Below are 24,103 nucleotides of genomic sequence, written 5' to 3'. Positions count from 1 at the left end.
TTCAGTACAAACTGAATAAAACCTGATACCGAAACACATGGAATAACATTTCTATTCATGAGGTCAACCCAATTTGGACATGACCAAGTGGAAGAAACTATCGGCTTCAGTAGCTTTGAATCAATTTAACATTGTCGTTAATAGAAGTGAAAGGATTTATGAAAAAATACAGGAGAAAATAAGGAACTTCAAGAGACACTTTCACAGCTTTTACAATCAAAATGAACCATTAGGATCATATAGTCAGCTTACTTGCCTGTTTCATGCTGCAGCACCTTATCTAGTTGTTTCTGTATGAAGCTTGTAATTGTTCTAAACTGTAGTTCGTTAAATAGCCTTTAAAAAATCTATAGTAGGTTCTAGGGCAATTGTTCCAGTGGTTAATTGTCCTCCTGCCAAAAATCTCCACTTTATATTTATATGGCATCTTACTTCCATTTTCAACCTGTCAATGTCACTAAGCCTTTTCTTCAGAAACTTTTTGCCAGTATATGTCTGGGGCCATGACCAAACTAGCTATGATAGTGAAATTGTTGGGTGCAAAAAAAAAGCAGTTAGGTTCCTTTATTCTCTCATTTTCATATACATTTCCCAGACTTTGAATTGGTATTGTAGTATTCAGCCTCTCGTCTGTGGGGTGGAGTCTGCTAACACTTTAACAGTCTTACTCATCATTATATATAGGTAGTACAATTCTACTGCTCTGACTTGATCTTCCTCTGTTGGTTCAACTTGCATGGAACTCATATTTGTTTTTCATGACATCAGAGCAGGTAACTATTTATGCCTGCAAGTATAGCATTGTATTTACATCTTCTCAAGTGTTAGAACTCTTGTTGACACGTGCCTATCCAATTAAATTTGTTAAGTTACCTCAGAAACTGATCTCTCTCAGTTACAGTTCCCCCATTTTTCAAAGCCACAATCCTCTATTTTCTTCTAGATCACAAAGGAATACATCAGATACAAACAATGCATTTCCAAGTGAAATTCCACTGAAAGGTGAAATTAGATGTGATCTGTCAGTTAAAGTACTTTGTAGTACTCCCTCCAATAGAGGCTATACTGATAAGCCAAATAGTTTACAGAAGTATAAGAGTATTTCACCACTATGATTGCCTTCATCAAAACATTACACTTTGATATGTAACATGAAATTTGTGTAATAAGGCTTACAGACCGTTATGTCTGATTTTTGTTCTGCTACCATCTTTCAATTCATTACCAATCCCAAATCTTCCTAGGCATTTAGTGCACAAGCTGGGATCTAAATCTGGCATTATAGTCTGTCTGGTATCCTTTCCATGCCCAAACACTTGAGGCTCCTGAAGTTCATGGACACCTCAGGGGTTTTATGCTAACTTCCTGAGACACTTAAAATTTTCCTGCTGGGCATACTCAGTAAAATACCAGGCTTGACAGTGATGAGCCACTCAGTTGCTATCATATGTCTGATCCTCCCGGATATTCACGCACTCTGCATTCTTTTTGTACCACAGGGATTTGATGCCCCCAGCATGTGCTAAGAATGGCTACCAGGTTTGACATTAGGAGTATTCATCAGCAACTACTCTCTTGACAACAAAAAGAGAGGTGGTAAGAAAGCCCGTCATATCATTCAAGCCTTATCTATTAATTTAACTGTTTGCAAGCACAACTTTGAAACTATAGATAGAATATACATATCTATATTGGTATAACATAGAAGTCCAGGGCTGAATTTTTAATAGTCCACACTGAAAGACTATATTATATCCCAGCTTTGTTTAAGGGCTCTCCACCTGCTTTCTCCAAGACAAATCCCAGGAATTATTTGAAGGAATTCTGCTCAGGGAACATTCACCATAGACATTATGGATGACTGAACACTTTTCTTGTGACTAACTTGCCCACTAGTACTACTGTAGTACACCTTATGACCCCCCTGCCCTTCCATCTCATATGATTTCCTTGACAGTGGAAAAGGGATTAAATATGTATCATATCTTAGAAGCATAGAATCATAGGGTCATTTAGGCTGGAAAAGAGCTTTAAGATCATCAGGTCCAACCAGTAACCCAGGACTCCAAGTCCACCACTAAACCATGTCCCTAAGCACTGTATCTATGCATTTTTTAAACAACTCTAGGAGGGATGGTGATGCCACCACCTCCCTGGGCAGCCTGTTCCGATGCTTGGTAACCCTTCCAGTGAAAAAAATTTTTCTGATATCCAATCTAAACCTCCCCTGGCATAACTTGAAGGTATTTCCTCTTGTCCTGTTGCTTGTTACTTGGGAGAAGAGACTGACACCCACCTGCCTACAACCTCCTTTCAGGAGCTGTAGAGCAATAAGGTCCCCCCTCCCCTAAAATAATGACAGGACAATTGGGCACTTAGAAGAGAGAAACTGACATAAAATGATATCTTAACGGTTAGGATGTCCACCAAAATGGACAGGACCCTTAACCCAAGCTCCTTTACAGAAGTAATTTGTAACTTTGACACAAAGCCATCATTGCATAAAAGCACACAGTTTGGAAAGTAGACATATATCACTACTTAACTTTCATTGTAGTCACTTCTGTAAGCATGATTTAAAAATAAAATTCTGCTTTCCCAGGTCTTGAAAAACTGTCAAAAAATACCCCAAACTCCACAGGCAATATTTCAGTGAAATCTGAGGCATTTTTCCAACGGTGTTGGGTAGAACCTTGATGAGCTAAAGGATTTAAGATGTGTTGCTGGGACAAAGGGTTACTATTGGCTAATTATAGGCAGCTAATCATTCTGGCTTAAAGCTTTTCTGATTTCCATTCCGAGGTGACTGACCTGGCTTTTGGTCTAAAGAGAGAGCTTAGTTGCCTTATTCAGAGCTACCAAAGTCATGATGTGACCCAGGAGCCTACATATTTAATGAACAGAGATGTATGTCCCATTTCCTTGATATTGCTGGGTATCAAGTTTATCAGCTTGTATTACAACTTTTTTAACCCTGACACATGAGCTTTTCCATTTCTGTGTGTTTTTAAATAACAAAATAGAAAATTTATGTAGTATTTAAGTTTTTCTGCATTTTGCTTATTCATGTTAGTATTATTACTAGTATCAGATTTTATTATTGCAGATCTTGATTTCATTTGTTCTGAGTAGATTTATAACATTCCTTCTTAATATTCTTAACTTTAAATCACACAGGCTGTGGTGCTACTACAGTGTTCCTGAGTCGTTGTCCGCTTCCAGACTCTGTCTGCTTCTACATTATCTGTGCTTTGTATGTTGCAGTTTTGAATTTATTTTTTTTATTGCCCTTTTCACATCTTTTGACTGAGGTGATTATTTTACTGAAGAAGTCTTTAATGAACATAGAATTGTAGGAGTTTTGGACATTTTATAAAGTATTCTTAAATAATTCCCAATCATAATTTATGCTTCTATATTTCAATATTTCCTCCCACTTGATTTTTGCCCATAACTGTTTTCAACTGTGTGAAATTGCCCTTTTCAAAGAATCAGGTCTATGTTTTAACTGGTCAGGATATTGCTTTGCTGCTATTAATTTGCAGTCTGAACTCAATCTATTGTCTCAAAAGATTGCCCTTTTGCAGAGATAGAAGCTGTAGAGAGTGAGCAAGTACTCTTGGGAATGATGTAATGTGTCATATTTCATATGTTGTGATCATAGTGCAAGTCAGTTCTTAGGGGCATCTTCATTCAGTCACCACAGAATAGCACTGCATGCAATCATCAGTTAATTTGTTTGGGATAACTATACTGGCAAAAGGCATAGATTTTGCATATGTAAGCATAAAGTGTACAGTTTGAAGGCACTTGTATGTAACACATGTCTAACTCATACTGTTGATTAATGGGCTTTAATTAGGAAAACCTGAACACCTTGCATTGGACCTATGAAACAAGAGCATTTCTCAATTCTTTAAAATCCACCATGTTCTGAGGTTTGAGAGAGAGCCTAGGAAGTGGGAAATCTGTGTGCAGAAGACAAAATTTAAATAACTCACTTATGCAAATATTTTAAATTTTTTTGCCTAAGGTGCTTTCTACTTTAAAATCTCACCTTATAGCCCTGTCAATGAAATTTAAATAAGAAAAAATTTGATATCTGACCTCTTTATCTCCATTCACCTCATGCTCTTTTGCTTCTTGAATAGTGTTAATGTAAGTCTGAACCTTTCTGTTTCAGGCAAAATTAAATGGAAATCCTGCTCTCAGTTCCTGGTGACATACGGTGGGAGACCCTGCACCCTGCTGGGCGCTGCACCTCAAGGTAAGCCATTAGCACATAGCTAATTAACAGAAAACTAGAAGGTTTTGTGACACTTTTCTGGTCCTTTCAGGAGGTGGTAACAAGCTGGCCACTGGTGGTTGTAAAGGATGGTGAAGAAGTGACAGTTCAGGCTTAGAGCTGAACGTAGTGATGGTCCTGAAGATCATGGAAAGCTGTAAGACATCAGGGTCTGTCTTTCTATTTTGTTGCTATATGCAAACTGGTAAATTTATTAGATGTGAGGACTTAGCTAGCAGTCCAGTCTGAATCCCCAGACTTAGCAGGGAAAGAGGTTGCTAAAATGATGGCTAAGAGGAAGCCACTGTGTAAATTGGCTGTTAATTTGTCCAGAGTCTCTTTCCTTATACCTCTGTTGAGAAACCATTCCAGATTACTAGCCCACCTGTCTTAATTAACATCTTCATCTCTGGCCACAGATCATGATACTATATTAGTATTTAACAATCCTCTCTCAACCTGCCATTAGTAAGGTGCACCAGTGGCACAACCCTGCTGTGGTGACTTACAGAACCACAGTCTGCTGGGGTTCTATGAACTGTAAGGGTCATTCTAGTGGGGAAGGTGGGCAAGAGGCAGACTGTAGAAGTGAAGTATCAGACAGGGGCCATTAGGCAGGTGGAAGATGCAGGGTGATTTCTGCCATGTTTTGCATCAACACATCCTCCTGAACACAGTCTGCTGTGTGCCTGGTTGCAGTGGGGAAGCAGGCTAATTTCTGCATCAACAGGTACTCCTGGAAGGTGGTACTCTGGGGAGAAGGGGATGGCAAAGTGCCTGAGATAACAAGATCCAGGCTTGCACACAGTAGATTCATAACAAACACAAATGAAACTTCCCTCTGTGCTGAAAGGCTTTTTCCTTATTCCGGAGTCCCTTGAAACAGGAGATTTTTAACCTGCATTAAAGTGTTGGCTAAAAAAGAATTCTATGAACGGACAGGTATTACCTCAGGATTGTTCTTTCTGCTCACACAGGCTGGTCCCCTTCCCTTGCTCTACTTTCTTCTTGTTCAGTCTTCTGCTTGTATAGCAAGAGTCTTCTGTACTACAGCAGTGCACAGGGCATGAGGAGTACTTATCAGTACTGGTGATGGTGAACTGGTGAACCACCCTAGTGAGATCTCCTAGCAGTTATCACCAAAAGAATGAATCTACCCTACTACACTATGGTCAAAGCAGAAGCTTACGACACCTACAGATTATGAGTAAACTAATTAGGTTACAAATAGTATTAGCTGGCCTTGAATTGAAGTATTTGCATAGTAGGATCATGTAAACAACAATAAGTAGCGCCCTGATGGCATAGACAAACACAACATGTAAACATTCTTCGCAAGTATGTGAGTATCAGCAACAGGGAAAAGAAAGATTTCTGTAGCTGCATGCAGGGGGTATTGGAAAACATGCTAACAGTGATCTAATGGAATATACAAGGTAAGATGCAAAGAACAGGAGGAGTACAAGGGACTGCAAGTACACATGACATCCTGTCAAACACACAAAAGAATAACTGGCAAAATCAAAACAAAAATAAGTAGCAATGAAAGCACATAAGATTCTCCTTTAAGGAGAAGGGCAAGCAACATAACACCAGGCATGAATTAATAAAACTGGAGAAAAAAGAAGATAAACCTACTTCTGTTCTGACTTTCCTTATTGAAGACCAGTCCAGCCGGATCACATTTACCTTAATAAGGAAGACCATCATGGACCACAGCTATAGATGCTACACTATACAGCATCAGCTCTCTGGTGCTGTGCATTCAGAAATAATGCAGTGTATAACTATCAAGGACTAACAGCTTTGTATATGTAGTTATAAGTAGAATCATATAACCTTAGAATGTTTTGCGATAGAAGTGACATTGAAGATCAGCAAGGTTCAAACCCCCTGACATGGGCAGGGACAACTTCCATTAGATCATGTTGCTCAGAATTCCATCCAGCATAGCCTTGAACACTTCCAGGGATGGGGCATCCACAACTTCTCTGGGCAACCTATTCTAGTAACTCACTGCTCTCACAGTAAAGAATTTCTTCCTCATATCTAATCTAAATCTATCCTTTTTCTGCTTAAAACCATTACCCCTTGTCCTATCACTACAGGCTTTTGTAAAAAGTCCCTTTCTAGCTCTCTTGTAGACGCCCATTAGGTACTGAAAGGCTGATAAAAGGTCTCCCTAGAGCTTTCTCTTCTCCAGGCTGAAGAACCCCAAGTCTCTCAGCCTGTCTTCATAGGAGAGGTCCTACAGTCCTTTGATCATCTTTGTGGCCCTCCTCTGGACTTGTTCCAGCAGGTCCATCTCCTTCTTATGTTGAGGGTTCCAGAGACGAATGCAATGCTCCAGGTGGGGTATCATGAAAGTGGAGGGAGCGAATCACCTTCCTTGACCTGCTGGCCATGCTTCTTTTGATGCAGCCCCAGATACGGTTGGTCTTCTGGATTACAAGTGCACATTGCCAGGCTATTTTGAGCTTCTTATCCACCAACATCTGCAAGTCCTTCTCCTCAGGGCCAATCTTGATCCATTCTCCACCCAGACTGTATTTGTGCTTGTCATTCCCCCAAACCATGTGCAGGACCTTGCACTTGGCCTTGTTGAACTTCATGAGGTTCACATAGGCCCACCTCTCAAGCCTGTCAAGGTTCCTCGGGATGCTAGTCCTTCCCTCCAGCATCCTGACTGCACCACACAGCTTGATGTCCTTGGCAAAGTCACTGAGGGTGTACTCAATCACACTGTCCATGACACTGACAAGCATGTTGAACAGCACCACTCCCAGTATGGACCCCTGAGGAATGCCACTCAGCACCGGTCTCCACCTGGACATTGAGCCATTGACTGCAACTCTTTGAGTGTGACCATCCAGCCAATTGCTTATCCACCAAGTGGACCACCCCTCAAATCCATGTCTCTCCAGTTTCAAGACAAGGATGTCATGCAGGACAGCAACAAAAGCTTTGCACAAGTCCAGGCAGATGACATCAGCTGCTCTTCCCTCTTTCACCAAATGCTGTAGCCCTGTCGGTGAAGGCTACCAAATTTGTCAGGCATGGTATGCCCTCAGTGAATCCCTGTTAGCTGTCACGAACCACCTCCCTATTCTCCATGTGCCTTAACTTAGTTTCCAGGAGGATTTTCTCCATGATCTTGCCAGGCACAGAGGTGAAACTGACTGGCTTGTAGTTCCCTGTCTCTTCCTTTTTTCCCTTTTTTTTAAAATGGGGTTACATTTATCCTTTTCCACTCAGTAGGTACGTCACCGGACTGCCATGACTTCTGAAATATGATAGATAATGGCTTAGCTACTTCATCTGCCAGTTCCCTCAGGACCCACAGATGCATCTTATCAGGTCACATGGACTTGATGCTAGCAATAATAACTAAGTGATAACAATTAATAGTAATACTAAGTAAGAGCCTGAGGGTGCTGTTCATGAATGTCAGCCTGGCAAAGTTTATTTTTAAAGTTTGAAGATTGCCTGATTTACCAGGCTTCTAAACACTCCCATCTCAATGCAGCTAAGATACCCATGCATTTGTATATGTATAGTAAATTCCAACAGCTTTCTGAATTAAAATGTGCCCTGGAGAATCAGGCACTGCAAGAGGGAAGGCTAATGGCAACTCACAGTGAAGAAAAGATCCAGAAGCTCTCAAGGGTTAAAAGACTTGCACTTTTTTTAGAGATTACTCTGATTGCGATAGAACCTCCTTATTTTCCAGTCCCATGCTCAGTTCCTCTCCACTGTGGTAAAAGAAAGGCAAAGGGGGGTGCCAGGGTATGTATTCCTGAGAGTACCCTTCCCTGAGGGCATGCTGCAGCAGAGAAAGAAGGTAGTTTAGGAAGATGAGGACAACAAAATACCCAACAACCCATGCACTTGTCCAGAATAACTGCTTAACCAGAATAACTAGATGTGGAAGGCAGCAATATTTACATCTGGAGGACCATGCAGTAGCTGAGCTGTCACAGCGGCAATGGTGCTACAGGTGGCACAAAAGCACAAGGCAGTCCCATTGACCGGTTCTTGGGCCTCATCATCAAGGACAATTTTGTTCTTAAAGGACCGGAGACCATAAGCCTCTCCCCCTTTTTTCCTCAATTGCAATGACCGAACTAATCTATCATTCCTTCACCAACCACCATCTGTAAGGGATAAATGGCTTGGCAGACTGAGGAGAATTGAAAGAATTGAAGGAAATCAAACATTTTGTTATTGTACAGGGTATCTTAATTGATTTGTATTGAACTTTATTACAACCTAGTTGTATAACTGTGTAAAGTGTTGGATTCATACCCTGTTCATAGACCTTCTCCAACAGGGAGGGCATGGCATTCCAGGCACAAGCAACTTCCCTGGTGGTAGAGGATGAGCAGAGGTGTGGGGAGGGAACAATGCACACAGTCATAGAGAGTTTGTCACCAGTATTTTTCTTTTGAAGCTCATTCACACCAGCTGAAAACGTGATATGAAGACTGAACAATACGTACACAAGTATTGTTCATATTGACATAGGTTGGTTTATAGAGCACTTACATCATCTAATCTCAACTTTATAGAATTATTTAAATTAGGCATGCGGTCTAACTGGAAACAGGCCTCAAGTGCTATGCATTGTAAGATATTGTTTTGTCATCTGCTAATTATATTCACTTATACCTAACAAAATGAGGTTATGCCAAGACTTGCTGTCACGATTAATTTTCAGGTTGTAAAGACAATTACACAGAATTTGAACGTTTCTAATCATTCAGAATTTGAATACTACAAGGTTTATCCTAATTAAATATATGTTGGTGGAAATGAGTTAACTTACATCTTGAATTAATATATTGGATTATGAATCATAGTTAAAATAAAAGTTTTCAAACTGAGATTTGTGTCTGAACATGCAAACACTTGGGCATGACAACTTCAAACAGAAACTTTATTTTAAATGTGCAAGTGGAAAAGTTACATCTTAGAGTTACCAGTGTATACAAAAGAAAGAGGTTGGTGAATAATGTTATGTATTGATTTTGTCTGAAGAGACATCTAGATCAAGATAGATCAAGCCTTTGAAATCTTAGCTAATAACAAGGTTTACAGAATTGGAAGAAATGTATATTATTTTTATGTATTTTGGTATCACTGATTCTTGCATGCTCCCTACTAAACCTTGAAAATGTCCTTGTGGGTTTACATATATATAAGGAATTACATGCATATACACAAAAGACTGGTGGCCTTTTTCTATGTTGTTTACTTTGTGTATATACAAGAGCTCTAAATTAAATGAGACCTAATTCTGACACATATTTTGAAAAAGCAGCTGAGCAACTAAACTATTAAATCAGAACTGAATACTGACTTCATCCCCCTAAAAAACACAAGCCCTTTCAAAAGATAAACAATATATAAATTTCAAAGATACATGAGAGAAAGTTTGATATGAAGAATGCCAAACAAAGAAAAACATCCATCACACAGAAATCAGAATGACTATAAATGAGTCTGATTCCAGGACAGCGACTAAAATGAAAAGGTAGAAAGGAAAGGGGTAGAGAGAAAATAATTTTCTGAAGCTGACCCTAACTGAAGCTGTAGAAAAAGACTTTTGTACAAAGGTATTACAAAGAGTGAACACTACTGAACGGTATAAGAAATGAAACTTTGAAGTCATTGTTTTGACTGTTAAAATGCTAATTAAAATGTTAATGCAGAGTTATATGTTGATTGTGTATCAATAATGTCAAATCCTGACAATTGTGTTTTGTATATATGTGAAAAATAAATAAAAGTCAGTTTCAAAATCTGAACCTGGAATTCTAATTCAAAGCAGGTTATTGTTACCTAATTCAACACACCAAGAATGAAGAAATTAAATCAACAAGTGTTGGCAATGCATGAACTAGTAAAGAACATAGTTTTATTCCCCCACTGCTCTGAAGTACTAAAAGATACTGAAAGCGGTAAACACATATTCGTACCACTAATGGAGTATGGCAGAATATGCATATATGAATAGCTCAATTGACTAGAAAAATGCCATTTTATATAGTCACAACTTGAAAGTTTAATTCTTGCTTTTCTGAATGTAAGAGTTTCTTACAATAACTTATTTACAAGCTTGCATTTCAGTGGAGCTGGAAACAAGAAACATGATTTTTGTTCCTCTGCAGATTATAAGTATTTATTTATTGTAAGCCTAAGAAGTCTTCTATTGGAAAAATAAACCAACCTCTCCATTCCAAATAAGTTTTGACATCTTTGTTTGCATGTTTCTGATATGTTCACCTCTAATTTTTTGTTGTTTTTTATGCAGAATGGTCCACAGTTGAAATTAATGTATGATGATGAATAACTATGCTTATCTAGAGAACAGCCATAGCATCTGTGAAATAGTTCTTCGGTTACAGATAATGACACTCAGGATGGAGTTTACAGTTTGGGTTAGGAGGCAAACTAGCATCACAGAGAAAAAAAAGGAATCTGTTCAAATAGCAGTTTTCTTCTCAATATTCTCTACCTAAGTTATCAGAGCCTATGAATAAAGGCTATCCTAGACTTGTGACAGACCACCCAAAAGAGCCAATTCCTCCAACTCTAACCCTGTCTGAGGGAGAAAGATAGCTCATTTAAAGTGAAGACCATTAGACTGAGAAGAAAGTAGAAGTGAAAGAGATCTTACGTTTTCTTGACTGTGAACTAAGATTGAGTTGCAGACTCTTAAAATGATTAGTAAGAACAAGAATGCCCCCTAAAACTTAGTGGTTATCAGATGTACCAAGCTGCTCTTTTCTTTGGGAAACTGTTCCAAGTGTGGGCAAGTGTCATTTGTTGGGCAGGGACTACAGCCAGAGTAGCACCAGATGGGTGCTGTTTGAGACTGGTACAGTCAATATGAGCAGAGTTCCTAATAAGTAGCTTGCTGAGTACTCTTTAGTATCAGAAAAATATTGACTGACAGCTCTTATTTTTTATATATATATATAAGGATGTGTAGATACACACACGTATCTATATAGGCACAGTGTACTGATTTCTTTTGTCTTTTTCACCTTTTTTCTCTAATAGAAGTTTGGCGGGAAAAAGGAAGCAAGGAAAAGTGACTTGTAAGTGTACAGGTATGGTCTCATAACTGTTGAAGATGGATCCTATATACTTTAGATTGTGGCTTTACTGCTACCACCAGTGCAGTGCAGAGGAATTCCAGTTTTATTACAGTAAAAAGAAACATTATTTTAAATTAGGGGTCAACCTCCTGAAAGGACCCTCAGCCTCTCAAAGTAGATGTGCACTGTGTTTTCATTTTACCGATTTGTAAACAGAAAGCAGTCACTGATGTAGGAAAATGGCCACTGGTGATTGATATAAGCCTTAATTACTCTATAATCTCCGTGAAACTAAGATGGAAATAAAGCTTATAATTTTATGTGCAAATTATAGAAAAAAAGGTTAGACTAATTCAAGGGCAATGAAAATGTTAGGATTTGAAAATTAAGCTGTAATAGAAACAAATCAGTTTCCAGTTTTCTCACAGAAAGCAGACTATATATTCTGTTTTTAAGGAGAAAGCCCTGCACAGAATGCTGAAAAAAAGCTGAAAAAGAATAATAATCAAACAACAAAGACAGAAGAGCTTCAGGAAATGATTATTTTTGTGACTGATTTTTTTAAAAGGGAATGATAAAAGCCATTCCATAGATCAAATGTACTCCTAATGAGTACTTGACACTTGAGAAAGTTCTTTAGAAGTGTTCTTTGTCTGATTGCTCTTAACACCAACATGTTGAAATATGTAGGTCTTCTCTAATTTGTTGCTGTCCTTCATACAGACATAATGCTGGATACCTACCAAAAATATTAGATAGACTGAATTTATTTTTGATCCCTTGAGAGTTGCCTCAGAACAAATGCTAGAGACACAAGTAATGATGAAGCATAGGGTCTCTTTCAATTTAAACTAGTTTTTTTGGTTGTTCTTTGTTTGTGACAATGTTTATACTGCACAATATTTTCTTAACACACTCCACAGCCAGAACTTTGTCATTAACTTTTAGAACACAGAAATCGGCACTTTCTGAGTATTTCATACAAAGGCAAGAAAATAAATTCTTTTCCCCTTATCTTCTCATTTATAATAACTTCTTTTTTTTCCTAATCCTAACATGCTGTCATTGTCATCTATGGAGATGGCTGAAAAATTCTTAATAGGAACCTCCACACTAACTCTAATGAATGAAGAAAATTCATGTAGTTTTCTGCAAGAACTTGTGTAATTCAAAATTTGCTTCCTTGTGGCAGAACCCACTTAATATAAATATATTTCCTCACTTCTCTGGCCTTCTTTACCCTTGTGCCATAGTCTATAGATGACCAGCAAGCATAACCTCTCCTGCATAGTGCAGATTACAGTATCGCTTTTGTTGTGGTTTAACCCAGCCAGCAACTAAGCACCATGCAGCTGCTTGTTCAATCGCCTCTGCCCACCCAGGACGCAGGGAAGAGAACTGCAAGGGTAAAAGTGAGAAAACTTGTGGGCTGAGATAAGAACTGTTTAATAATTGAAATATAATACTAATAGTAATAATAGTAATAATAGTGATAATAATAGAGGGAAATAACAAAGAGAGGGAAATAAAACTCAGGAAAGACAAGTGATACAGATGAAAACAAATGCGCATCACCAACTGACTAATGCCTAGCCAGTCCCTGAGCAGCCACCCCCTGGCCAGCCTTCTGCCTCATTTATATGCTGAGTATGATGCCATATGGTACGGAATATCCCTTTGGTCAGTCAGGGTCAGCTGTCCCAGCTGTGTCCCCTCCCAGCTTTCCGTGCCCCCCCCAGCCGGCTTGCTGGTGGGTAGGTGAGGAGCAGTAAAGACCTTGGCTCTGCATGAGCTGCCCATCAATAACAAAAACATTCCTGAATTATCAACACTGTTTCCAGCACAAATCCAGAGCACAGCCCCATAAAAGCTACTATGAAGAAAATTAACTCTACCTCAGCCAAAACCAGCACAGCTTTGCATTAAGACATTATCTTCCAGGAACAAAGTTAGAGCATTCTACAAACTTATATAATATTACCAAATATTAAGGCAATTAAGAAACTTGGGAGGCTTCATATTTACAGAAACACTTTGCAATGACTCAAACAGTGTTACCATTGCATATTCAGCAATGCAACAAAATAAGGAAAGGACAATAAATTGTTTTGCTGCTAAAAAGCTAGTAATCCATAGTGGATAGTTACTAGCAAAAAGATAATAATCATATTAACTTCATGTATTATGCCTGAGGGTTCATCTTCACCTTCTATGTTAGGAGTGTGAAATTAACATATACACAAAAACTGATGAAGGGTACCAATTGTGTATCTTTAATCCCATGTTTCCAGTACACATATAAACTTTCATTGCTCTTATACTGAATTCTTGGTGGTTTCTAGGTGAAGAAATATTTGGCGTATGCAGCTTTAGACACTAATCTAGGCACTAAAATCAGACACAGAGTGCAACCCGTAAGGTGCTCTGTGGAGTTGGTGGAAGGAGAACAGGTCCTCTGGAAAACAGCTCAGACGTGACACCTGACCATGGCGCTCATTTGCCCTCTGGAGGAAAATCTCTCCCTCTCTTTCCCCTTTTATCATAACAGCAGTACGACATACCAACAAAAGTACATTAAGCCAGGCATGAAAAATCTCTCTCATAATGCCTTATTTTCAGATTTTTTTTCCCTATAATTCTTTACCTCCACTTCCCATTATTCTGAATAATAACTGTTGTAACCTTGGGGTGGGGGGTGAATAATTTAGTGCAGCTTTATGTAGGTATTAAATATCCTGAAGTAATTTTCTTATACTAAATTGCCCAACTATTTGTGTGCTCCCTTTACTCAAATTTCTAACCTTCTCATTCCTTTTTACAAGTGTGTTATGCATTTTATGTGTACAAGATTTGAATGCATTAAATATTCCAAAGGAAAAAGAAAGAGAGAGAGTGGAAGAAGGGGCGGGTGAGGGGGAGAGGGAGGGAGAGAGAAAGGGAGAGGGAGACAGCCGGTGATGTGGTGCAGCTGAACACATGACAGTGGGGTCTATTTGACAAAAAGCAGAAAACCAGACATACACCCTGAAAGCTTTCAAATTGCCCAGAGGCCACAGATTCTAATTTCTATATTCAGGCATGTTCACTTTGATTCCATCATGGTCTGATTACTTAGCTGGAAAACATTATAGCTTATTATAGTACATACAACCTTGCTTCACTTGGTACATAGTAAAATTTGCATACTGCATTTGTATAAAGGATAACTTTATAAGTAAAATTTGCATACTGCATTTGTATAAAGGATAACTTTATACCATGTTATGTCACAATCATTGTTATTCTCATCCATGATTATTTCTGACCTAACAGGTGAACAGCAGTGTTTCTGTAGTGTAGAAATGTATCAGGTAAGGGAGAAGGCTCTCAGAATTGATGGGGTTTAAATTTTCGTATGTAACCTATATCCTTGAATGTCCTGGTTCTTTGGCATGCAAGCTGGATTTGTGTAAGCAATCCTGGATTTAGAGGTTAGACACTCAAAATCTTTTTGTAATTAATTTTTAATATAAAAAATATAATTATGTCTCAAGTAAGGCATTTCAAAACTAAGACTCAAAACAATAAATTTAATAAATGCAGTTCAGGTTGTTTAAGGAATACTCATTTGAAAGGAAAATTAAGGGTTTTTCCCTCTTACAAGAACTAAAGCATATAAAACCATTAAAAAAAAAAAAAAAAAAAAGGGTGGGGCAGAGAACAAGACTATGCATTACAAACTTTCTGAAGCTAACTAGAAAGTCCAGGAGTCCGAAGAATTTTTCCAGAGCTGATTTAGTCCATGAAATTTGCTATGCAGAATGAGAACATCTACAGAAGAGAAATATTATTAAGGTTCAGGGAATGCAAGTAACTGCTGTGCTCTAACTACTTATTTTGATTAAACTTGCTACAAGCTCCAGAAATAGCCTGAGAAGGTAGGGTATCTCCCCAGATTTCTACAGACTTTATTAACTCAGACATCCTCCATGGAAGGTCTAGGCACTATTTTATCTTGAGAGAGTAAATTAATCATAACATAAAATGGTATGTAGAAAAAGCTGTATTGTGTATCACATATAAAAAATATATAATCGTAATTGTAAATCAGTGGGGTATGACAAAATTCATGAATATGCATATGTGTATTTTTATTAACATTTATGAAGGGAAATGGAACTTTCTCCCTTCAAAGATATCATTATCACATTTGAGCAAAATTACAGTTTTGAATGAGACTTTTATTTACAACCCATAGAAACTTTTTAGTTATTTACAACCTCCCAGAAGTATATAAGGATGAGTGTTTTGATGCCAACCCTTCATGTATAGGTAATTAATTTAACATTTCATTTTTTACAGTCCTCAGTTCATGCTCAGGGACAGATATCTTTCTCTACTCTTATTGCTAAACTGTCAACTAATATCAATAATAACATTTCATGCCATACTTTTATTTCTCTTACCAAAGCTTTTTATAAGAGAGGGCAAGAGGGCATTTATTTTCTCAGCCAGCTTCTAAAATATATTTAAAACAACAATTTAGATTCTATGAAGACACCAAATCATTAATGAATGCAATCCATTTCTTGGTGGGAAACTATAAAGGTCAATTTAAAATATATAATGAATTTCTTCAGGTAAGTGAAGGAAGTCAAACTAAAGTTTCCAGGTGATTACAGATAATCAGAGATTCCCACTCAAGATTCTTGAAAAGAAATGAAGATGAAGAGTTCTGTAAGATGTGCCATCAGAGCTTTTGTGTTAAGAGGATGATCATGAAGCTCTTCTTTTTTAATCACAGAAATCAGTCAGAAATAGAAAAGAAGACTTTGCCCCAGGCTTCTGAATCATATGTTGCTCTTGATACAGACAAGATTTCTGACCCATGGTCAGAGACCACAGGGCTAATTGATTTATATCATAATGAGTCCTACTCTGCCCAAATTTTAGTGCATTGTAAGGATGGTAATAATAATAAATAATACTACTAATAATAGTAATAATCTGTAAACCTTGTGTCTAGACCTTAGAAAAATCACCGTTTGAGGCAATGAATTTACATTTAGGAGTCCAAGGTGGCAGCGGATGGGGGGGATGGGGGGATGGGGGGAAGTCCATCACTGTTTCTTTTAATGTGGTACAGCTTCTGGCCCTAACAACTTGGAGGGACTATTTAATGAGATAACAGCAAGTTATTTTGAATGGATATTTTATTTATATTCTAGCAAATACAGATCTATTATGGTTTCCCAGTCGAAGCTATCTCATTCTTCCTGTCCTGGAATGTCATTGTCCAATAAAGCCACCACAGGGCAAATTCTTCTTGCCTTCTAGAAAGTCCTCTGGTACCTCTCCCTCCTGGCAACAGCTGGGAAAAACTACTTGACTTTTTGGGGCCAGTCCTGTGATACTGTGCTTTCTAGGAGCTCTTGCACAGAAGTCGAACATACTGCTTGCCCTCCCTTGTTTTCTCATGCACAAGCCTGGGCCCATCTGGGAGGACAATTGAAAACTTGTAGATCACTGTGGGACCTTAAATTGGTGGCACAATTCTGTTTTTCTCAGTTCTCCTATAGAGGTTACACAGAACAGCTCATACCATACTGATTTGCCCTGGCCCACAAGACTCATGCCTGCTTCCTCTGCCTCTCTAGGGATGTTTCTTTATCTTGGCATATCACAGCTCCTAGAGCCTGGATAGTGTTCTCTCTTTTACCTCCTGCACCTTTCAGGACATATACTCATCTGAGTCATTGATATTTTGCTTAGGGATCCTACAGATTTCAGGTTAAAGAAACCCCAAAACCCTCTACCTCATTATTTACATAAGTGTCTCATCTGTCTCCTACCTCCTGCAACCAAAAAGGGAAGGGTACTAGTGGTGATATATCGTGACTGATGACTTCTGACATGCCTCCTTCTGCCCTTTTCCCTTAACTAGAGAAGGCAATATATTAACCCTTGGCAGCAGTGTTTGATTGTATTTAATGTACAATGTACATAGAACATTGAATAAGTACTTTAAATGTGTTACAGAGATTATTTTAACAAACTGAAATTGTTCCACAGCATTGTCTTTATCTCTGCCTCTGATGCTGAATAGACAGTTCTCTTGAAATAGGAATCCTGTGGGAAATATAGTTACATTTGCCATGTCAAAAAAAATGCATTAAAATATGGATCAAACTTATCAGGTTTATGGTTATTAATAATCTGGAAAAAAATAAAATTAAAAATAAGGAAAAGAAAGGCAACTGAAAGGAAGAAGATAAAAGCACTTTACAAAACAACAGACTTCAAAGTCCTCATGTTTACTGAAAACCTTGTTGTCCTACTGCTTAATCAACAAAATTAGCTAGAAAATCTGCACTCCCAGTCATCTTCACACCTTTCTCTTTGTCATGGTTTAACCTCAGCTGGCAACTAAGTACCAGGTAGCTGCTCACTCACTCCCTGCTCCTACCTGATGGGATGGGGAGGAGGATTGGAAAAAGGTAAAACTCATGGGTTGAGATAAGGACAAATTTAATAATTGAAATAAAATATAATATAATCATAATAACAAAAACAAAAATTGTAATGAAAAGGAGAGAGAAAGGGAGAGGAATAAAACCCAAAGGGAAGGGAGAAAAACAAGTGATGCACAACACAATTGCTCACCACCCACTGACCGACACCCAGCCAGTCACCAGGCAGTGGTTGACAGGCCCCAACCAACAGCCCCCAGTTTATATACTGGGCATGATGTTCTGTTGTATGGAATGTTCCTTTGGCTAGTTTGGATCAGCTGTCCTAGCTGTGTCACCTCCCAGTTTCTTGTGCCCCTCTAGCCCTCTTGCTGGCAGGGCCTGAGAAACTGAAAAGTCCTTAGTATAAATGTTACTTAGCAACAACTAAAAACATCATGTGTTATCAACATTATTCTCATACTAAATCCAAAAACCAGCATTTTATCAGCTACCAAGAAGAAAATTAACTCTATCCAAGCCGAAACCAGCACAGTGTCCACCCCTTATTCTACACCATTTACGTCATGCCACACTTTCCAATATACCATCACCTTCCCTGTCTTTTGATATAAACACAGAAGTATCATTCCCTTAGTCTATGAACCATCCATCTAAAAGCCCATTGAGTTCATTCAGTCCAAGATGTTGGGATCCATCCATCATAACAGTCTTTCAAGGCAGGAAAGATGGTGCGAGGTGTTGGATTGTTGCATCTTAAAGCCAGTTCTGATTCCATCATCACTGCACTGGTCCAGTCTCATCAAAGTTCATTCTTCATTAATGTGGCAATTGGAAGGGATTCAGGTTCAGATCTCCAAGTCTGGAATGGCAGACATGCATGCTGCAAAGTGCCCAGTGTGATGATGAGCATATAGGAGTTACAATATACAGTGCTGTATAGAAATTAATATCACACAATTTAATTCATTGGCCCTTCTCACCTAAAATCAAAGAACACATTGAATGCTCCCACACTCCCACATTACCCACCAAGGACACCCAGGTTCTTGAGCAAAAACAATTCCATGGATGGGTTTGCTTTTGGCTGAGGCAGGAATAACCCAGACTTTTTTTCCCTAACATATTTTTAATGTACACTACAGGAACTTCATCTCCTTCTACAGTATGTAAAAACTTTGATTGGGCAGGGCCAGCTCAATTGGTAGATTATCTAGGATTAATTAACCAGGTAGCTTGTGATGAATAAGTTTGAAGGTGCCATCACACATTGCTCTCAGTGTAATTTTTAACAGTCTATTGTATTGTTTGATTTACCCAGAGACTGGTGCACAATAGGGGGTGTTATATACCTATTCAATGTCTTTTGGCCCAGGTGTTTATGACTTTTTGACACAAATGAGCCCCATTATCTGATGCAATTCTTTCTAAGGTGCCATGTCACCATAAAACTTGCTTTTGAAGGCCCAGGATAGAGTTCCAGTTTAATAGCATGGGGCACAGGATATATTCCCAGCCATCCAGTGATTGCTTATACCACTGTAAGCACATGACGCTTGCCTTGGTGGGTTTGTGGAAGTGTGATATAGTTACCCAGCCAGGCTTCCCTGTATTTGTATTTCAGCCATTGTCCTCCATACCGGAGAGGCTTTAACCACTTAGCTTGCTTAATTGCAGCATATGTTTCACTCTTGAATAACCTGTGTGATCTGTCCACAGTCAAGGCCACCCCTCAATCATGAGTCCATTTGCATGTTGCATTTTTTGCCTTGATGACCTGAAGTGTCATGGGCCCACTGTGCTATAAGTAATTTATCTTTATGTTGCTGATCTAGATCTACCTGATCCACTTCAATCTTACCAGCCTGACCTACCTATTGGTTGAAGTTCCTCAGTGGCCTGACTTTTGGGAACGTGAGCATCTATGTGATGTACCTTCACAACCAGGTTCTTCACCTGGACAGCAGTATCTTGCCACAATGCAGCAGCCCAGATGGGTTTACCTTTGTGCTGCCAGTTGCTCTGCTTGCATCTCTGCAGCCACCCCCACAGGGCATTTCCCACCATCCATGAATCAATATAGAAGTAAAGTACTGGCCACTTTTCTTGTTCAGCATGTCTAATCCAGATGGATAGCTTTCATCTCCGCAAACTGACTCGAGTCACCGTCTCCTTCAGCAGTTTCTGCAGCTTGTAGGGAACTCCATACAGCTGCCTTCTGCCTCTGATGCTTTCCTACAGTATGGCAGGACCCATCAGTAAACAAGGCATATTGCTTCTCATGTTCTGGCAATTTATTATACAATGGAGCCTCTTCAGCATGTGTTACCTTCTGCTCTGGTAACATTCCAAAATTTTTCCCTTCTGGCCAGTTGATAATCACTTCCAAGATTCCTGGATGACTGAGATTTTCGATTCAAGCTCATTGTGTGTTCAGTGCAACTGATCACTTACTCCATGTAGCATCAGTTGCATGATGTGTAGAGGAGACCCTCCCTTTGAACATCCAGCTCAGCACTGGCAAACAGGGTGCCAGGAGGAGCTGTGCTTCAGTACCAATCAATTTCAAAGAAGCTCAGACCCCTTCATAAACTGCCAGTATCTCATTTTCAGTTGGAGTGTAGCGGATCTCAGATCCTCTGTATCCCCGACTCCAAAAGCCCAAGGGTCAACCTCGAGTCTCCCCTGGTGTTTTCTGCCAGAGGCTCCAGGTAAGAATATTGTCTTCAGTTGAAGTATAGAGCACACTTTTTTTATATTTTGCCCAGTTTGAACTGGCCCAAGTGCTACTGCATGAGCTATCTCTTGCTTAATTTGTTCAGAGGCTTGTTGTTGCTCAGGGGCCCACCTGAAATCTTTCTTCTGGGTTGCTTGATGGAGAGGGCTTACAAATCAGACTGTAATTTGGATTGTGCGTTCTACAAAAACCCACACCACCTAAGAAAGACTGTGTTTCTTTCTTATTAGGTGGTGGAGACAAAGCTGTTATTTTGGTGATCACATCCATTGGTATCTGATGACATTCATCTTGCCATTTTATTCCCAAAAACTTGATTTCCTGTGCAGGTCCCTTAACCTTACTTGGTTTTATAGCAAAATCAGCTTTCAGAAGGATTTGGACTTTTTTTTTTTCCCTTTCTCAAAAACTTTTTCAAACATTCTTCAAACTTACTGATGAAACTATTAGAGAATGGAAATTTTGTGTTCACTCATTTTACAAAATTTGTAACCAATATAAAGCCTTGCTTGAGATCAACATCTAATTTTTTGATTTGTGTGAAAAGGCTGAGAGATAGGAGTTATTGACAATCAGCCAAATGCAAATTGTAACTGGATTTACGTACTTGGAATGAAAGTTTTTGATGGTAGTTGACTTTAGGAACCATACTGGATCAAAAATAAATAAAATTAAATAAAAATGTAGTTCTGATAGAAGAGGATTATTTCATACAACATTTATATTAAAAAAAGTACAGCTGAAAATCACTCCCAAGAACAGCTAATGAAGAGATGTTTTCATTTTGCTTTGCATATTATGTCCATTCTTCCTGTATCATGGCTTTTAATCAAGAAAATGGTTAATGCAGCAGTTACCTGAGAGAAAGGGGAGCTCATGACAGAGTTTCCCCCTGTGATTTCTGTGCCAATGGTTGGGTTTTGACATAGAATGTTTTTAAGTTGATGAGGCTGGGTTGGTTTTTTTTATATATACTCAAGAGCTTTTATCTAATTTGGAACATATTTCATAAGACAGACTTTACTACATTAATTTATAACACAATTTTAAGCTAGTTCATAATTATTCATAAAGGATCAGAACTTTAAAAGTGGAGACTTGTATGAAAGACTGGAGAATCCTCAGTACAACCCATTAAAAGAACCGAGAGCCACTAGCCAGTGACCGTTTCAGAACCATAGTCTCAAACCAGGAGTAGTAATATTGCAAGTGAAAATGCAGTCAATTAGACAAAAATATGTTCATTTATTAAAATATATATATATTAAATTAAACACTCATATTTAAATAAGTTCCCATGGTTCTTCTTACCACATCTACTAGTGGGAAATGTCTTACATTTGTTTTTGACTTTCACATTAGTATTTGCATTAAAATATTTTTTTAAAAAAAAATGAAATTAACAACTTCTAAATACCATTAATTGACAATTAATAACCAACATGCACAACTTTCATAACTTTTCAACTTGATTTTCCCCCTCTCCCCTTATTTTGAGACATTTAGGGTTTAATTACATTCAAACCCCAAAAGCACCCATTTAAAAGAAGAAGTTAACTATGGCATTTTAGACCAAAAACTGTCAGATAAAAGCAATCAGTTTTATTTTCCATAAGACATTCCTGAGAATTTTTGGCACCGAGGTGCTGATTTTGAATTTAGAAAGCAATACAGCAATCCTGCCCATGTTTCTAGGCTCTGTCATGCTTTCATCTTTGTCATATACAGTCAGATCGTTTCAACATTTCTGTGAATCTCATTGCCCTCCCTCATAACCCAGCAGTGCTGTTTTGCTTCTGGTAAGGCTACCCACAGATTTGCTTTGGCCCATAAATGCTAGACCTGAAGGTGCTCCCTCACAGTCAGTTAGGCAGGTGCCAACACCCTGACTCAAGTCCTGGCAATCTGCAAGAATTTGCAACAAAGAGGAGGGCCAGCCTACAGAGGGTGCACCTCAGACAGGGACCCCTTTTTTATATGGCCTCTGGGTGCATCCAGGACCTTATACAAATTATGCTTTAGATGTTTATTTAATTGCATTAAGGACCCAAGTTTTCTGTCAGGGACATAGGAAGCAATCAAGACAACTTTTTGATAATGATGCAAAATTAAAATGCAGATAAAACACGTGCTTTCACTGGGGGTTCTTCCTACCAGCTGTGAATTGAAGCATTTTCATTTAATTGTTTGATCATTTTGTTATTCATTAGGCAAAATTTTAGCGGCATTGAAGTTTTGTTTTAAATTTTAGTGACTACTGAAGATAAAGAATGTGACCTGTTACATGTGTTTGTAACTTTAAGATGTAATGTGTACAGCTCAGTAGAGAAAAAAAACCACAAGGTACAGTTTCGAGATGATCTCCACACAGGCCTACTCAGACTGATTTTCAGAAGCAGTGTCCTGAATGAAAATGATAACATATTTTGATTAATAAAAAAAATACCAAATACAGGGTGTCTTTTTGACAAAATTTTTATTTAAGTTCAGGCTGTATGACAGTATGTCTTGGGCATATTACTGTAAATATTTTCAATCTACTATGGATATGCTCTTATATTTTTACATAATATTTATGTACATACTCCAAAATAGGGGAAGAGATAAACAAATATTAAATTCATATAATACTTACACAGGGAAAAAAAAAATTGGCTTTTTTTAACTTGCCTACATTCTTTTTCATCTTGGCATAGGCAAAGAGTACATTTGTGTTATTTTACATCACTGTCTTTACTGAAAACAGGCTTAGTCAATCTTTCCACTTCAGAAACTAATAATTTTAAATATTATTTATGAATACTATCACTAAATAATTTTGAGAAGTGAGTCTGCTCTAAATCCATCTAATTGGTTATTTGATTTATGGAGTATGGTACAGGCCCTTCAACTGTCTCTGTTATGTAAATTTCTTTGTAGATGTAAAATTTGACATGACACTAAAAGATGCTCTTAATAATATCTTTAAAAATATAAACAATATTTTTCTGTCCAAGATTATCAAAGAAGCTGAATATATTTAAGCCTGAGAAGCTAATGGAAGGATATGAAGTGTCAACTAGAGACAGAAAGCTCTGGCGCTGGCTTAGTGGTTAGCAATGAGTTTAACTATGCAGGATAACAGACGTATACAGCTGGTGTGGATAACCACCATTTGCCATCTTCTTTATTAAGTCTTAGTGGAGCTGTGCATTCTTTAGTAACGTTCCAACAAGTGTTAAATATCAGCAGCAAAGAGAAACAACAGCAACCTCCCAAAAGAAAGCATCACATGGATGCAACTGCAGGACATACAAAAAATTGTCCTGTTAATTGAAACAGAACAAGGTCTTAAAAAGATTGGTCAGGATGAGTTTGGTACAATGCTCTGGGTGATGCTCTGTGTTGAGAAAGGAATGTACTCTGAATAATAAGAAAAGTGCTTTGAATAAGAAAAGGTTCCACTGAGGATGTTAAAGGAATGTACCACTGGTAATGTTAAAGTAAAGGAATGTTCTCTGAATAATTAGAAAAGATAAGGTGGGAACCT

Source organism: Falco biarmicus, chromosome 3, assembly GCF_023638135.1.
Source record: "Falco biarmicus isolate bFalBia1 chromosome 3, bFalBia1.pri, whole genome shotgun sequence".
Classification (NCBI taxonomy): domain Eukaryota; kingdom Metazoa; phylum Chordata; class Aves; order Falconiformes; family Falconidae; genus Falco; species Falco biarmicus.
Note: the sequence above shows the minus strand (reverse complement) of the source record.